General features: G+C 39.1%; 1 protein-coding gene and 2 long non-coding RNA genes across 3 annotated transcripts in view; all 3 read right to left on the minus strand.

Annotated features, from left to right (window-relative positions):
• Positions 1-19,111, minus strand: part of LOC127489508 (uncharacterized) — a 708,234-nt gene that overhangs the window by 377,230 nt on the left and 311,893 nt on the right. The window lies entirely within an intron of this gene.
• The window catches only part of LOC138847302 (uncharacterized), a 93,560-nt gene that overhangs the window by 44,035 nt on the left and 30,414 nt on the right, over positions 1-19,111 (minus strand). The window lies entirely within an intron of this gene.
• LOC138847303 (uncharacterized) overlaps positions 1-19,111 on the minus strand; it is a 51,847-nt gene that overhangs the window by 17,955 nt on the left and 14,781 nt on the right. The window lies entirely within an intron of this gene.

Here is a 19,111-nt window from a genome sequence, read left to right on the forward strand (position 1 = left end):
CTTGAACATTTTTTCATGTGCCTGTTGGCCATTTGGATTTCCTCTTTTGAAAAATGTCTATTGAAGTCCTTGGCCCATCTCTTAAGTGGGTTGTTGGTTTTGTTTTTGTGGAGTTTCTTGATCTCTTTGTAGATTCTGGTTATTAACCCTTTATCTGTTGCATAGTTTGCAAATATTTTTTCCCATTCTGTCGGTTGTCTCTTCACTCTCCTGACTGTTTCTTTTGCAGTACAGAAACTTCTCAATTTGATGCAATCCCAATAGTTGATTTTGGCTTTGACTGCCTGTGCCTCCCGGGTCTTTTCCAGAAATTCTTTGCCTCTGCCAATATCTTGAAGGGTTTCTCCAATGTTCTCTAATAACTTAATGGTGTCAGGACGTAGATTCAGGTCTTTAATCCACGTTGAGTGGATTTTTGTGTAAGGTGTAAGGTAGGGGTCTTGCTTCATGCTTCTGCACGTGGAAATCCAGTTTTCCCAGCACCATTTATTGAATAGACTGTCCTTGCTCCAGGAATTAGTTTTAGATCCTTGATCAAATATAAGTTGGCTGTAGATGTTTGGATTGATTTCTGGTGTTTCAATTCTGTTCCATTGGTCTATCCATCTGTTTCTATACCAGTACCATGCTGTTTTGATTACAACTGCCCTGTAGTATGTCCTGAAGTCTGGTATTGTGATGCCTCCGGCTTTGTTTTTGTTGTACAAGATTGCTTTAGCTATTCGAGGTCTCTTGTGCCTCCATATGAATTTCAGCATCATTTTTTCTAGATCTGCGAAGAATGTCTTTGGTATCTTGATTGGGATTGCATTGAATCTATAAATTGCTTTTGGGAGAATGGACATTTTGATGATGTTGATTCTTCCAATCCATGAGCATGGAAGATTTTTCCATTTTTTGTTATCCTCTTCTATTTCTTTCTTTAAGGTTTTGTAATTTTCATCGTAGAGATCTTTAACGTCCTTGGTTAAGTTTATTCCAAGGTATTTGATTGTTTTTGTAGCTATTGTGAATGGGATTGATCTTAGCAGTTCTTTCTCAGTCATGGCATTGCTTGTGTATACAAAGGCTGTTGATTTTTGTGCATTGATTTTATATCCTGCCACTTTGCCAAACTCCTCTATGAGTTCCAATAGTCTCTTAGTAGAGTTCTTTGGATCCTCTAAGTACAGAATCATATCGTCTGCAAGAGGGATAGTTTGACTTCTTCCTTCTTGATTTGTATTCCTTTGATTTCTTTTTCTTGTCTGATGGCTCTGGCTAAAACTTCCAGAACTATGTTAAATAGCAGTGGTGAGAGTGGGCATCCCTGCCTGGTGCCAGATCTCAGTGGAAATGCTTCCAACTTTTCCCCATTCAATAGGATGCTGGCTGTGGGTTTTTTATAAATTGCTTTGATTACATTGAAGAATGTTCCTTCTATACCCAATTTGCTTAGAGTTTTCATCATGAAAGGGTGTTGAATTTTATCAAATGCTTTCTCTGCATCAATTGAGATAACCATATGGTTTTTCTTCTGCAGTCTGTTAATGTTGTGAATCACATTGATTGATTTGCGAATGTTGAACCATCCCTGCATACCAGGGATGAATCCCACTTGGTCTGGGTGGATGATTTTCCTGATGTGTTGTTGTATTCTATTGGCCAGAATTTTATTGAGGATTTTTGCATCTATGTTCATCAGGGATATTGGTCTATAATTTTCTTTCAGTGCTGCATCTTTCTCTGGCTTAGGGATTAAGGTGATGCTGGCTTCATAGAAAGAATTTGGGAGGATTCCCTCTTCTTCGATTGTTCTGAATAGTTTGAGAAGAAATGGGATTAGTTCTTCTTTAAATGTCTGGTAGAATTCAGCAGTGAATCCATCTGGTCCTGGGCTTTTCTTTGTTGGGAGGGCCTTTATTACTGTTTCAATTTCTGTTTCAGTTATGGGTCTATTTAGGTTTTCAATGTCTTCCTGGTTCAATTTAGGTAGATTGCATGTGACCAGGAATCTATCCATTTCTGATAGGTTTTCCTGTTTGCTGGCATACAGGTCCTTGTAGTAATTTCTGATGATTCTTTTTATTTCTGTGGTGTCTGTTGTTACGTTTCCTTTTTCATCTCTGATTTTATTGATTTGGGTCTTTTCTCTTCTTTTTTTAGTTAGTTGGGCCAATGGGGTGTCAATTTTGTTTATTTTTTCAAAAAACCAGCTTCTCGCTTGGCTGATTTTTTGTAATGTTTTTTTGGATTCAATCCTGTTAATTTCTTCTCTGGTTTTAATTATTTCTCTTCTCCTACTAGATTTGGGTTTGGTTTGCTGCAGTTTTTCTAGGTCCTTGAGGTGCGCTGAAAGCTCATTTATTTGGTACCTTTCCAATTTCTTGATATAGGCACCTATTGCTATAAATTTGCCTCTCAATACTGCTTTTGCTGTATCCCATAAGTTTTGATATGTTGTGTTGTTGTCTTCATTTACTTCCAGAAAGTTTTTGATTTCTCTTTTGATTTCTTGAATGACCCAGTGTTCATTCAGGAGCATGTTGTTCAGTCTCCATGTGTTTGCATACTTTCTGGGGTTTCCTGAGTTGCTAATTTCCAGCTTCATCCCGCTGTGGTCTGAGAAGCTGCATGGTATGATTCTAATTCTTTTAAATTTGCTGAGACTTGCTTTATGGCCTAGTATGTGATCAATCCTAGAGAAGGTTCCATGCGCTGCTGAGAAGAATGTGAAGTCTGTAGATGTAGGGTTGAAAGTTCTGTAGATATCTGTTAGATCCATTTGGGCAATAGTGTCAATTAAATCTGCTGTTTCCTTGTTGATCTTCTGTCTGGATGATCTGTCTATTTCTGAGAGTGGAGTATTGAAGTCCCCCAGTACTATTGTATTGGAATCTAAATCTCCCTTTAAGTCCCGTAACATATCTTTTAAATAGACCGGTGCCCTGTAATTAGGTGCATATACATTTATAATAGTTACATCTTCCTGTTGAATTGAACCCTTAATCATTATATAGTGTCCCTCTTTGTCTCTCTTAACAGTTTTTGTATTAAAGTTTATTTTGTCTGATATTAATATGGCTACACCTGCTTTTTTTTGGTTTCTGTTGGCATGGAATATCTTTTTCCAACCTTTCACTTTCAGTTTGCATGCCTCTTTGTTAGAGAGATGTGTTTCTTGTAGGCAACAAATAGTTGGGTTGTGTTCTGTGAGCCAGTCAGCCAAACGGTGTCTTTTAACTGAAGAATTCAGACCCTTAATGTTCAATGTGACAACTGATACGTAGTGACTTTGCCCTGCCATTTTCCCGGAAATATTTTCTAGTATATGCTTTGAGCTTCCCATGCTCTTTTACTGGTAGGTGTTCTTCCTTTCCCTTCTTTCATATTGATGGCCGTGTTTCTGTGTTTCTGAGTGTAGCACATCTTTAAGTATCTTTTGCAGGGCCGGATGAGTGGCCACAAAGTCTTTCAATTTCTGTTTGCTATGAAAGGTCTTTATTTCACCTTCATTCACAAATGAGAGCTTGGCAGGATATAATATTCTGGGCTGGCAATTTTTCTCTCTTAGCACCTGTGCTATGTCTCGCCATTCCCTCCTAGCCTGTAGTGTTTCTGATGAGAAGTCAGCTGTGAGTCTGATTGGAGATCCTCTGAGAGTAATCTGACGTTTCTCTCTTGCACATTTTAGGATCTTTTCTTTATGTTTCACTGTGGTAAGTTTAATTACCACGTGTCGTGGTGAGGATCGCTTTTGGTCATGTTTATTGGGGGTGCTATGAGCTTCCTGTACTAGGATATCTCTGTCCTTCTCCAAACCTGGAAAGTTCTCTGCTAGTATCTCACTAAAAAGGCCTTCCAATCCTTTCTCTCTCTCCATGCCTTCAGGAACTCCTAGAACTCGAATGTTGGTTTTTTTAATAGTATCCTGTAGATTCCCAACAATATCTTTTAGGTTTCTAATTTCCTCTTCTTTTCTTTGGTTTGACTGTATGTTTTCCTGTGCTCTATCTTCTAAGTCCGATATTCTCTCTTCTGCTTCACCCATTCTGTTTTTAAGGCTTTCTAATGTGTTTGTCATTTGATCTATTGAGCTCTTCATTTCATTTTGATTTCTCTTGACTATTACACTTTCCTGTTCTACTAGTTTCTGAGTTTCATTTTGATTCTTCCTTAAAATTTCATTTTCACGAGAGAGATTTTCAATCTTGTCCATTAAGGATTTCTGTAGTTCAAGGATTTGCTTTTGAAAACTTCTAAATGTTCTTATCATAAATTTTTTGAAATCCGTATCTTGCATTTCTTCTATCTCATCATCTTCATACTCTTGGCTTGGGGTGTTTTGCTTATTTGGAGGCATCATAGTGTCATCGTTGATCTTGCTCCCTCCATTTCTGTGTTTGTTACTCGGCATAGTTAATTCTTCTTGCGTCACTGTGCGTTTTTTTCTTTTCTTTTTTCTTTTTTTATACTGTGTCCGTGTTAAGTGGACTGCCTGCTATTGGAGGAGCCTTGGAGGCTTGAGATGGGTGCGGCCTGAGAGCTCTGCCTGGTTCTTCCTGGTTAAGGGTGTGCAAAGGTGACACCCTCAGGTTATGCGTGGTAAATCTCTCTCTTTTTATTTATTTATGTATTTTATTTATTCAGCGGGTAAGTAACACCGCATGGCACAGCTGTGCAGAATTGATGGTATTTTGCTTCCAGTCTTTGGCTCCTCTGGACTCCCACTGGGTTGCCTAGGCTACTGAATTGTAGTGACTCAGTTCCTTAACTCTCCCCCATTGATATGTAAATCCAAAGAGGAGGCCTGCTCTTTGTCTCTTGGGAATTCTTCAAACCTTGCAGCCTTGTAACCTTTGCAAGGTTAGGGGGAAGAGAGACCCTGAAGCTTTTTTTTTTCCTTCTTTCCGGTAGTGAGTTTGCTGCACTTTCCGGCCCCCCTCTAGATTCTGACCCCCGTTTCCCCACCAATGTCTCGGGTTATTGAGCTCACCTCCCCTTCCAGCGCCGATGTGTGCACTCGGAGCCCTGAGCGTCCCAAGTCTCCCCGCTGTTGTCTGTGTGGCATGCACTCCCCTTGGAGCACTGTCGCGGGGATCCTGGGGCTTCTGCGGCTGGGTCCCGTGACTTGGCTTCTGCGCGGTGGGCGACCTTGTTCTCCCAGTAGGTCCTCCGATTCATGCCTGCTCTATCTAGAAGGGTTTCCCCTGCAATTTTTTTTTTTTTTTGGTTCTATTTTCTGCGGCTACCGTAACTCCCCTTTTATTAAACTAAATTTTCCCGGACTATCGGTGCGCGCCCTCACTATTCCGCCATCTTGGCTCCGCCTGCAAGTCTTCACTTTAATTGCCTGAAAGGCTCTCACAAGCTTTTTTTTTACCAGATCATTTTTAATGTGTCTGTTGGCCCTTTGGATTTCAAAATTTTGAAAAATATCTGTTTAAGTCCTTTGCCTGTTTTAATTATTTTGCCTGTTTGTTTTGTTTTTGTGGAGTTTCCTGACCTCTTGGTAGATTCTGGTCATTAATCCTTTATCAGTTGCACAGTTTGCAAATAATTTCTCCCATTCTGTTGGTTGTCTCTTCACTTTCCTGAGTGTTTCTTTTGCCGTACAGAAACTTCTCAATTTGATGTAAGCCCATTTGTTAATTTTGGCTTTGACTGCCTGCACCTCTGGGTTCTTTCCAAGAACTCTGCCTGTGCCAATATCTTGCAGTGTTTCCCCCAATGTTCTCTAATAATTTGATGGTGTCAGTCATATATTTGGATTTTTAATCCATGTTGTTAAGGCTTTCCACTGCATTTTTATTTGTTCTATTGAATTCTTAATTTCATTTTGATTTCTCTTTAAGTTGTAAAGTTGTGGAAATCCATGCTCTCCACAAAGGTCCACCATGTCCGTCTAATCTACGTACAGTTTCCTCTGCCATTTTCTCCCTAACACTTCCTTGTGACTGCTCTCTCTCCGCTTTTTATAAAAATTTATTTCATTTCTTCTATGGATTTCAGTAGTTGTGCATTTCCTTCTGATTACTTCTATGTAATCTTATGATCAATTTTTTGAATTCCATTTCTTGCATTTCCTCCATCTCATAATCTTCATAATTTAGTATTGAGTGTTGTGTTCTTTTGGAGGTGTCATGTTGTCTTCCTTATGCTTGTTTCTTAAATGGTATGTTTGTTGTTCAGCATTTGTGGAGATACTTGTTGGTTTCTTGTTTTTCTGTTTTGGTGGCTTTTATCTTTGTGTTACTCCTCTGTATATATGTGGAATGTCTGCTTTCAATTTATATCCAGAGGTTTGTTCTGGGTGTGTCCAGAGAGCTCTGTTCAGTTCTCCAGGGTGAAGGGCTTGTCTAAGGTGACACACCTTGCTTTGGGGTTGTAAATCTCCATTTTTCTTTTAATCAGAAGAGAGGTTTATTCTGCTCAGCTGAGCTCCTCTCCTCAAAGGAGAACAGTGACTTAACGCTAGCCCCAGTGGGTATAATATTCATCTGCTCTGTCCCAAGGACCACTCAAAGGATCTGTGCAGTCCACTGTGTTAGTTCAGATTACCCAGCAATGTCTCTCTCCAGGAGACAAGGAAGCCCTCTGCATATGGAGTCTACCACAGTGACTTCCCAAAGTCAGCCACAACAAGAGTCCTCTCATGCAACCTTAGTTTTTTTTTCACAGTCCAGGCACAGAAGCCCACAGTCATGAGTCCAGCCCCTTCTTAATTCTTCCCACCAGAGTGAGGAGTCTCCACTCAGCTAGTTGCTGGTTGTGGATTTGAGCTGGTGCAAGTGTTATGTATGTCCAAAATGGTGCCTGTTCCTTTAGATTTTTACAGAATGCCAATGCAAAGTTCTCAGGAGAGAGAAACATGTACCTGTCACTCCCCCATTCGCGGAGGAACGACACTAGACCCTGAGCTGTTCTTTTTGCCTGGGTCTTCCCGGCTTAGCTGCTGGCCCCCCAACCTCCGTGGAGGGGCGGCACCCCCTGCTGCTTTCCCCCCCTTCCGCGGGGGAGCGGCACACTGCTGGCCGGCTCTCTCGGGGGGCTGCTCAGATGTTCCTCAGGTGTTCCTCAGATGTTCCTGGTGCATGTTGTCTCTCTCCTCCTTTATAGTCCTCTTCCACCAATCCCAACTCTGCTACACACACACCGAGCACTCTGCTCTCCTCCAATCAGGAGCAGGTTGAACTGGAGGCAGCTGTGTAGAAGTTGTTTGGTCTTTCTCTCAGCACCATATTGTGGGAGATCAGATGCATAGAATAAGTCTTAATTCCAGTAACTTAGTCTAGTCTCAGTTGCTCCCCACATGTACCTCCAGGTTTTTTTCTTTGTTTTTTTTTTTTTCTCCTCTAGTGTGGCCAGTACACTATCCCCCAAGGGACTCCAAGACAGGTTCCCTCTGGGGTCTTTCTGCAGCTTTAGTGCCAGTGGCTTGGACTGCTGCATTATGGTCTCACCTCACATTCCAATGTTGGTGCATAGGCTCTTGGATGCTGAAGTCTTAAGTTGTGGAAATCCATGCTCTCCACAAAGGTCCACCATGTCCCTCTAATCTACGTACAGTTTCCTCTGCCATTTTTCTCCCTAACTCTTCCTTGTGACTGCTCTCTCTCCGCTTTTTATAAATTATCTTCTCCTGGACCAGAGCAGTAATCTCCCTCCCTGCTCCAACATCTTGGAATTCTTCCAAGTACATTTTAATCATTTCAACAATATGGATGGAAGTGAGGATCCTTATCATTTGAGAATGATGTGAAGCCCAGAAAGACGTAAGTGGATGTTCTCATTCATCTGTGGGATCTAACAAAGTTATTCTCAGAGTCACTGAGAGTACAATGATGGTTACTAAAAACTGAGGAGAGTAGGGTTGAGAAATGAATGGAAAAATAGTTGGTTAATAGGTACTAAGTTATAGTTAGGAGTAAGAAGTTCTGGTACTCTACTGCATGATACAATACAACAACTATAGATTATAATAACACATCGTACATTTTTCTAAAACAATTTAAAAGAAGGATTTTCAATGTTATCACTATAATATGACAAATGAGTGGATGTTTACCCTGATTTGAACATTACATAATGTATATGTCAATAGAAAAACCACATTATGCCACATAAGTATATATACATTTATGTGTTAGTTAATAATTTTAGAATCATATAATCAAATTCAATACAATTTGTTTCATACTAGAACAGAACAAAGATATATATGTATGCATTTATTGTTGTGAACATTATATGTAAGTATATGAATCCATATATATGTATAAGTATATATATTTAATATCCAAAATAATGAGGAAATACTTATATAATTGTAGTTCCATTTCTGCATCTAAAGAAATGCCTGATACTCAGAATTCCCTTATTCCACTCTCCAATGTGTGTTTCCTTTTTCTTTGGAAAGCTGCTGTGCTGATAATGGCTGTTTCCTTGGTGAAATAGCCCAAACATTTCAGAGTTGAATACTTTTTGACAAGAATTGCTAAATAAGTATAGCAAGTACAAAGACCCTTGGAAGTCCATCTTAAAGATATTTTAGTTAAACGGAGATCAGGAAATATGCTGGGTTGGTAGGCTGGTCACCCCACTGCACCAATGCCACCACTGTCCTCAATGACCTATCATATAGGTTTTCTTAAGTTATAAAATATGAAATACAGAATGCCAAACTATGAAATACAGCAAAAAGATTTCCAAAGTGGGAGTTCATATCATTGAACACCCACATCAAAATAAAAATTAAGGATCTGATGTATAAGGATGAATAAAGTAGATTTAAACATTTTATAGGGCTTCTAAAATATGTCAACACACTAAAATATTAGAAATATGATAAAGGAAATCAACTGAATGAATTTCTGAGAGCTTCATTTTATATTCAATGAATGCCAAGAAATAATTTTATGGGTACTGGATAGGAAATAAATATAAGACAAAATTTATTAAGAGAAAGATATTTGACAAGAAAATTAAAATGTTGACAAATATTAACGAGTTGTAAGAAATAGATCCCAGGGGCCTGCACTGTGGTGCACTGGGTGCACTGGGTTAATCCTCTGCCTGTAGCGTGGGCATCCCATATGGGCACTGATTCTAGTTCCAGTTGCTCTTCTTCCAGTCCAGTTCTCTGCTAAGACCTGGGATAGCAGTGGAAGATGGCCCAAGTGCTTGGGCCCCTGCACCCACATGGGAGACCAGGAGGAAGCACCTGGCTCCTGGCTTCAGATCAGTGTAGCTCTGGCCATTGTGGCCATTTGGGGTGTGAACCAATGGAAGGAAGACCTTTCTTTCTGTCTTTTTCACTGTCTGTAACTCTACCTGTCAAATAAATAAATAAAATCTTCAAAAATAAACAGATTCCAGTGTAAACTAACAATCAGAACAACTTTAGTAACTTTAGTATGAAAGTGTATCATGCTTGCGCTCATAATTTGATACATGTGTAAAATATGTCACCACTATCTTTTGTTTTGTATAATCACTTTGTTGAATATTGTAATTTTAAAAATTAAGATAGTTTCACAAAGAGTAAAGAAGCAAACCAAAAATACAAAGAGAAAACAGGCAAGAAATCTATTCCATCAAAAAAAAAAAGAGGAGAAAAAACATTCTAATAAAACAAGGTATAGAAAGCAATACACTTATAATCATGAATACAATAAGAAAACATGAGCTTCATTAACAGGCGTGGTGGTGCAGTGGGTTAAGCTTCTGCGTGGGACACTAGCATCCTGTATAAGAGTGCTTGGTTTGAGTCCCAGAAACACCATTCCTCTGATGCACTTTCTTGTAACTGATCATGAAAGGCAGCAAACAATGCTCAAATTCTTGGCTTTCTTCCACCCACTCAGGAGAACTGAATGGAGTTTCTGAATCCTGGCATCTGCCTGGCAGATCCCTGGCTACTGCAGGTATACCAGGGGTCAAACTAGCATATATATATATATATATATATATATATATATATATGTCACTCTTTTAACTAATTAAATCCTTTAAAAACTATAAGAGATCATCAGAAATAATGAAAACCAAATATAGCTATACAAATGCCATAAGAGATGCAACAGAAGCACATTATAAAAGATTAAGTATATACAGACATTTTTAATTTTTATGACTTTTTTTGAAAATATGAACAAAATTCTGTCATCATTCTATTACAAAAAAGTTACCAAAAAGATATGCATACCCAACTCTTGAATAATCAAAAAGACAAAAATTCTGAGACCAAATATTATAATAATTAAATTACATTGATTTAATTTAACCTCATCCATCCTAGGAAGAAAGAAAACATAGCTTATCCCTATCCACAGTCATACTAGACTGGGTTGTGGATTAGATCAGTGTTCCCAAGGTGGGCAGCACATCATGGCTGTTGTGCATTCTGGGAACCAAAAGTCCCTCCCTTTTCAGTCTGCTTGAAACAGTGGTGGTGGGGCCAGAATCCTACTCTAATGGCACTCACAGGGGTTTACCAAGGAGCTTGGATCCTGACTGGTGTCCCAGGCCCGTGAGCCACGAAGGCCTCTCTCTTGCGGGGCTGGGGCTCAGAAGGGACCCTGCAGCCAGGCTGGGTCCCCTTTGTTCCTCTCCATTCCATAGCTCTGGATGCTTTCTCCTCCACATTCCACAGCCAGGAAATGTCTTGGTCTGCCTCTGGACCATGGCAGCCTGCCTTGGTCTCAGCAGCAGCCTTGTCAGCTTCCCAGCAGTCCTGTGCTTTCTCCTTCAGAAAACCCATCAGTGATGCATGGATGGTCCTGAGCATTACAGCACGGGCAGGGATGGACTCCACACACAGGTAATTCCCACACTAGAATGGGAAACATTCAGCCAGCACCTCCATGTAGTAGAAAAGGAGAAGAGAAGACAGCAGGAGAGATTGTGAACCCTTTCTCGTTGCTTTTTCAGCTGACAATGGGACTAGTGGTGTGGGACCCTGGGAGCCTGCATCCCTCTTCTGCCCCACTGATGGCTACACCCAACTCAGGTATTCATCCATCAGCCTGTAGAGCCCTGTGGCCTCAGAAGAGGGTCCAGGAGCAATGGTTCTGGAACTCAGCAGATGTTTTCAGCTCTGCTGAGTTTTTCAGGAGGGCATGGGCAGCCATTCTGGAGGCCATGCAACCACCATGGCACATTATCGCTACCTCTTCACCAGCAGCAATGCAGAGTCCAGCAACTGCGGGTACCATGGCAGCATGGCCAGCAGCGCTTGGATCTTCCTCCCCTTGCCCTTGACTGGGTCCCAGACCTTCATTTGGAGTGAGTCCATGGTTCTGGTCAGTAGTAAGATTTCCAGGCACTTACTGATAGCCTTGGAGGCAAAGCCATGATTAAAATGCAGATCTGCAAAAACCCTTTCCAGGACTTTCGGATGCTGGGTGACTCCCAAATGTACAGAGTCAACTCTACTCTGGGCCTTATTGCACTGAAGCTTGTGACACGGTCCCATGCCAAGCCATCCCTCAACGCTTGTGCACGGGTGACCCATGCAGTGCCCTGGGCCACGACAGCATTGTGGGTCAGGAACCCGGCAGACAGGAGCTGAAGACACTAAGGTTGTCATAGCATCCATGCTCTGAGATTTGATCTCACTGGCATGGGTATGGCTTAGGCATGGCTGCCTCCAAGCAGATCAAGGCAGCTGCAGGGCACCATGATCTTGCCAGGTGCTGCCAGCAAATTCCCCGGGTGCAGGAAGTGGGTGCTGCAGGCCTGGTCCATGAGACTCCCTGCTCCTGCTCCTTGTCCAGGCCTGCTCCTGCCACTGGCCTCATTGCCAGTGGCTGTTTCCTGAAGCAGATTCACTGTAAGGAATGGCGCTTTGTTTGCTGCAGACATTGTTAAGTTCAAAGAACCTGAGCAACTAAAATGGTGAAACCCTCCCGACTCAGGAAGAGGTAGCACTCTCTTGTGCTTTTCATCCCTTTCTTGAAGATGTCTCCCAGACTTGTTTCCTTTGAACAAGATAAGATTCCTTTTTTTTTTTTTTGCTACATTTTATGTTTTCAGATGGGATTGTAGCTTTTGTTTTACAAATACATGGCTCCTGGCAAGAGCTAGTAGTGGGAGAATTGGAGATTGGTAAGATCCTTTCCCATGCTAATTTAGTAAAGTAGAAATCAACAGGAAGGCAGATGTCAGTTAAAGAGTTTGACTGAAAATATTTTATTTTCCAAATGTAAGAAGATTATTTGTTTATCTTCAGTAAAAGAACAACCAGTTGACTCAAGCAGATACAGTGCTTGTAACTCTCTAGATCTCAAGTGGTGGATTCGGTATTCATTTGTTGTGCTTCTATCTCAACATATCAACTATAATCTTTTGTATCCATTATTAAATAAGAATGTAAAATGAACTCAACGAGAGGACAGTTAGTTTAGATGTTTGGTCTTTACAAAAGAGAAATAAGTACAAGAAAAGTAAGCATTACCTGCTGAAAGTATATATTTATTATTCATGAATGATCCAAAACTTGAAAGACCATATTTTTTATATAACCACATATGTGAATTACCACTTAGGAACTTGGAGTAAAAAGGAAAGTTATATATTTATGTTAAAAATTCACATAAAAGTACTGTCGTGAGCACCTACTGCCATGTAGCTCAACAGTAGCAAGTGCGACATACGACTTATCAGTCACAGGGAAGAAAGGGACACCAGGACACAATACTATTTTTCCAACGAGAGATTTTATTATTCACACACCGGGACACACCAGGGGTTTTTTATCACACCACTCATCAGCATGCCCATTGAGGTCAATACTCTTATTAGTATCAATATACTTATCAATCTGTCCTCTTTAATACACTTATCACTAAACTTAACACTACTATTTAAGGTGACTTAAATGGTTAACTACTTAACCACTTAACTACCTGACTTAACCACTTAACTACTTAACTACATCTACTCAATCTTAACAATATCACTTGTCTGCCAGGCCATCAATATTATACCACAAGTCATAACAAACACTATTAAAATAACCTTAAGTACTATCACAATGAACACTACAAGCACAGCAAAAGAGTGATAACATTGGTTTGCTACGTATCTAGGCTCGCATCACTGTCACGAATGTGCTTCTCCTGCGGGGAGTGTCCAGTGTCCAGAGTTCAGTGTCCCAGCAGGGACAGAACTCGGACCAGTCACTTATAGGAGGGAAGTCGTGGCAAGGTTATCACTCTGGGCAGTAGGCTCAAGGTTCCAGGCGGATGGCAGGCGAGAAGTTGGAGAGGTCCCCTGCTGAGAGGCCTGGCCCAGCTCTGCGGGCTCTGCGGTCAACTCTAGCAGCAGGCTGATAAGGACTCCAGGCGAGGGGGTGAGGTGGCAGCTCCACTGGTCAGACAGCAGCTGGGCAGCAACGCAGCAGCTCCAGATGGCCTCTTGATCCCGTCGTCACCTTTCGCCACGCAGCAAAAGCTAGGAGGCTGGCTCTTTGACTCTACGTGTGAGGAGATCCAGAGGTTCGCTCACACTGGGCCACGCACACACACACACACTCACACAGACAGTGGTGTTACAGCTCAGGGACAGATCTGCAGGTCGGCTTGTGCTGCTACCTGCTCCGTGCGGAGTAGCAGGCTGCCCCTTCAGCTCCAGATGTGTGGAGATCCAGAGGTTCACACACACCGGGCCATGGTCCCTGAGAGGATGAAGAGTGGTGCAAGGGCTCCCTTTCTATCCTCATTTTCGGCAGTTCTCCAGCTTGCCATCCTCCAACTTGTCCAATCAATGCTGGTTCCTCCTTGCTTATGTTTGAACTGTCCAGTCAGCGTGGGTAGGAGGGTATTGTCCATAGCACACTGCTATCTGACTGACCAGAGATGTCTGTTTGGTATGAATGGGAGTGTCTCCCTAAAAGTCATTAGGCATTGCCTTAGCTCCTGACTTATAACTCCACTTTACTTTTAATTTGTGGCTAGTGATAACTTCTTAACTCAATGTTTTACTGTGTTTCTACAGTTCATCTCCTCTTCAGGTAAGCGGTGATCTTTTTGAGATTCCTGTGGGATTCCCCACAAGTACATAATTGTCTTTTTCAAGTACTCACCATACCTTACTACAGAAGAAGGACTAAGGCCATAGAAGTACAAATATATAAAACACACTGAAATATCAAATATTTTTATCTAAGCTCAAGCAAAGCATATAATGAACTGCAATGATTTTCATACTATTTGACTCAAAAAACATAAACAGCTTAACAGCTGCAAAAATCTTGAAAATATGAAATTTATTTGGTAAGATAATGTATTTCATTAATTTCATTTATTTTATTCTGGCTCTCATATTTCTAAGAATTTTATTTCATGATTACCAAGTTGTAAATTAAGCTAGAATGAATGCATGACAATATCTGTATCTAGAGACATTTGTAATTTGTACTCTGAAATTCTGAACAAGTTAAAGGGATTTAAATAATCAAAAAAAAAAAAAACTAAAGGAAGGGCCTAGTGGTGGAGCAGGTACAGCCACCATTTGTGATGCCAGGATACCCTATGGATGCCAGTTTGTGTCCTGGCTGCTCTCTTCTGATCCAACTCCCTGCTAATGGCCTAAGAAAGAAGATAAACGTTGCCCAGGTGTTGGGATTCTGCCACACATGCAAAAGACCCTGAGGAAGCTCTTGGCTCTTGTCTTCAGCCTGGCCCATCCCTGGTCATTGAGTCCATTAGAGAAGTAAATCAGCAGGTGGAAGCTTTCTCTCTTTTTGTGTCTCTCCCTCTCTCTGTAACTTTCAAATAAATAGATAAATAGACCCTAATAAAAAGGATACAATGAGCAACAGTTATTTTTTCCAATCATATATATATAATGCTTTATTAAAAAACATTATCAGAGTTGGAAATATGAGGTTAATTTTATTCTCATACACTATTGGTAAATGAAATGAATACATTCCTTCAGATGGTAATTTAGTAAGATATATTCAAATTTGAAACATAGCATCCTTTTTATCTTGTAAGAATTTCACTGGACTTAGATCCTTCACAAAATATTGGATATTGTGAAATCATGTAAACACCTATGATAAGAACATTTCTAATGTATTAAATGTATCATATATAAAACATAATGGGAGTAGTTCCTACAAAATAACAGACTATTTATGAGATTTCTGGGTTTTGTTTCCAATGCACAAATGCTCAAATGATAGACATTTAAATTAATTTATTGAGGGCTTGACTACAATGTTACATACTGTTTAAATTTTTTTCTGAATGTTGGCTAAAACCTATTAAAACATATTCAAAGATTTTTATCTTAACCTAGTGTTGGCAAACTTTTCTATACAGAGTCAAGTAGAAATTATTTTAGACTTTATGGACCATAATATCTTTGCTGTCATCTAAAATATGTGTAAGCTGTAGGTAAATAGATGGAGTTGTATTCCAATAAAACTATTCACAAAAACAGAAAGGAGCTGGATTTAGCCCACAGAAACTACTAACGCACTGAACCATACTTTTCAGAATATCATGCATACATGCCATTACTCATTTTAAAGATATTGTATTCCAGCGCTTGTCACACCATTATATAAAGAGGCAATAAAAATAAAACTTTCAGGGCCGGTACTGTGGCATAGCAGGTAAAACTGCTGCCTGTAGTGCCAGCATCCCACATGGGCACTTGTTTGAGTCCCCAATAATCCACAATTCTAACACTTGCCTACAACTTGGGTACTGACTAATAATATACACTGGTGACAGTTATAAAATCAAATAAAAATCAATGAAAAGTAATGTTCATATCACTGTATAAATCATGATTAGACTAGAACTGAGCAATTTGGTAAGAATAATTACCAAGTGGCAACTAAACAAAGAGATTTATTGGAAATAGTCTTTATAATCATATTTTTAAAATGATTGTACAGGAACTTAAGATAAGATAATGTCCCTTTACAGGGCAATCCTCACAGAAAGATTTTCTCATGTAAAATTATGCTATTGAAAATGTCAACAGTAGTGATATATTTGGAGTTCTTTAAAAACTTCCAAACAGCAAAAAATTGTGTAATTCTGATAGCATGAAACAGTACATTGGTGTTAGACAATTCGGAGATACTATGTACAGGGAAGATTCCAAGATAACTTAGAAAATTTCCATGGGGCTGATAAACCTACAATGAAAAAGCCACATACTCAAAGTTCAAGAACCAGGATACCTAATAATTGAAATTTTATCAGGTGATAGCATGAAATTCAGAGGCAAAATAAAAAAGGAATTTAAATGCTATGGTGACAATGATATTGTGGCAAATGTAAGTGGATAGAGTAATGTAAAAAATTAGTGTCAAGAAAATGTGAGAAAAAATTTTAGTGAACAATTATTCATTAATATTACATGTGAAAACCATATAAAATTTGCAGAAACTAAAATCCAGAAAAGATAAATTCCTTTCGATAGTGATTTTTTAAACTTTTAGTTAATAAATATAAATTTCCAAAGTACAACTTTTGAATTATAGCGGCTTTTCCCCCCATAATCTCCCTCCCACCTGCAACCATCCCATCTCCCACTCCCTCTCCCATCATTCATTTTCAATTATCTTTTTATACAGAAGATCAACTTAGTATATACTAAGTAAAGATTTCAACAGACTGCATCCACAAAGACACACAAAGTATATAGTACTGTTTGGGGAGTAGTTTTACTGTTAATTTGCACAGTACAACACATTAAGGACAGAGGTCCCACATGGGGAGCAGGTGCACAGTGACTCCTGTTATTGATTTAACAATTGACACTCTTATTTATGACATCAGTAATCACCCGAGGCTCTTGTCATGAGCTGCCAAGCCTATGGAAGCCTCGATACTAAAATAAGGACATATAAGATCATTTCTTAAAAAATAGTCCATTGAAGCCTCTTTAAAATGAAAAATAAAGGGAAAATGAATGCAAATAAGACAAATTTTTTTTAACATTTATTTAATGAATATAAATTTCCAAAGTACGATTTATGGATTACAATGGCTTCCCCCACATACCGTCCCTCCCACCCACTACCCTCCCCTTTCCCACTCCCTCTCCCCTTCCATTCACATCAAGATTCATTTTCGATTATCTTAATATACAGAAGATCAGCCTAGAATACATTAAGTAAGGATTTCAACAGTTTGCTCCCACACAGAAACATAAAGTGAAAAATAATAGATGATTTTTTTAAATGATGATGAAATCAGATCAGACCTATTGTCATGTTTAATCCCAGTGAGAGTCAAGTTGGGAGTTGATAATTTCTTTTTTTTTTTTTTTTTACAGAGGATCAGTTTAGTATACATTAAGTAAAGCATTCAACAGTTTGCACCCCCATAGAAACACAAAGTGAAATATATTGTTTGAGTACTCGTTATAGCATTAAATCTCAATACACAGCACATTAAGGACAGAGATCCTACATGAGGACTAAGTGCATAGTGACTCCTGTTGTTGACTTTACCAATTGACATTTTGAAAATTACCAGATAAGCATTGATGGAAAGATATTTGTATCTAAACCCTTAAAAATTAAAATTAAAATTTTATAGTTCTATGAAATTCCAGAAAAGCTAAAAAAAATCCTCTGGGAACTGAGAAAGATTGTGTCAAGATGGCCTGAGAATTTGGGGCATGAAACAGTTGCAAAGAGAATTCAAATAATTTCCATCATGTTGACATCATAAGAAAAAGTCACCCAAGTAGGATATTTATGATATAAACAGATCACACTAGTGAACAAAGATAATAATTAAAACAAAGTACATTATATCATATGAATTACAATTTGATGATTGTAATTAGAATATAGGATAAATAATAGAGTAGACATAACAGGATTTGGTGAACAATAATCCAGAAAATATTTTTACCATGAGAAAAATTTTAAAATCAAGGAAGGTAAATCAAGGAATATTTTGGTGCCTTAATTCTTTATTCATTCACTCATTGGTCAACTTTTGGCTTATTTCCATTGTTTCTACAGAAGTAAAGAGTGAATGTTCTTGTGCATAGATCTCTATTCACAATCCTGATAATTTTAGCTTCTTTCTTTTTCTAAAAGTTTATTTATGTTATACAAGTTCCATGTATTTCATATATACTGATTTAAAAATACAGTGATACTTCTCACCTTAAACTTCCTCTTGCCCATGTCTCACCCTTCTTCCTCCTCCCTCTCCCATTTCCACTGTTATTTTTCTACAAAGATCTACTTTCAGTTTAATTAGTGTTTGTAAAGTTAGCCCTAAATTAAGAGTGCTCTACAAATAGTATAAGAGAAATTGAAAAGAAAACATAAAGAAGTTTCATCAAATTGAAGGAATCACAATGAAAAAGATAACCAGGATTAGCTACAGTTTTCTATACTAGGATCAGCATACACTACATCATGATGTACATATGTCATAGAAATAAAACATAAAGATTAAGAGTAATGTGCATGTTAGGATATAACCCATATTCTGATTACTGGACGTGACAGCAATAATGTAGGGGCAATAAAAGCATAACAAGCATATACAACAGAATTGGGTCAACCAACATGTATTAAATTTGCATTACACTTGAGAAATAAATCAACAATAGTAAGTAATGAAAATATAGGGACAAAATGGTGGCATCTATGCTGATTTTGACAGGGAATCTGGGAAAAACTGCAAAGTCTACACTTTTAGTAAGGATGGGACCTTGTTTGCCTGGTGCAGTGGAGAAAAAGTAAACAATATCAGTGTCACTAACAAGGGACAACTGCACTCCTTCAACTTCCCAAAGTTTGCCTTGAATTCTCGGTAAAAAACACTGTTCTAGCAACATGGCAACCTTACACTAATTCTAAAGATGGTGTAGCTGGGACACCCAATCTTCAGCTTTATGACTTGAAAACTGGGACGTGTTTGAATTCTTTCATCCAGAAAAAAATGCAAAATTGGTGTCCATCCTGGTCAGAAGATGAAAGTATTTGTGCCTGAAAATTTTTTTTTTGACAGGCAGAATGGACAGTGAGAGAGAGAGAGACAAAGAGAAAGGTCTTCCTTTACTGTTGGTTCACCCCCACAATGGCCACTGCAGCCAGCGCACCACGCTGATCTGAAGCCAAGAGCCAGGTGCT

Source organism: Oryctolagus cuniculus, chromosome 20, assembly GCF_964237555.1.
Source record: "Oryctolagus cuniculus chromosome 20, mOryCun1.1, whole genome shotgun sequence".
In the NCBI taxonomy this organism is placed as follows: Eukaryota; Metazoa; Chordata; class Mammalia; order Lagomorpha; family Leporidae; genus Oryctolagus; species Oryctolagus cuniculus.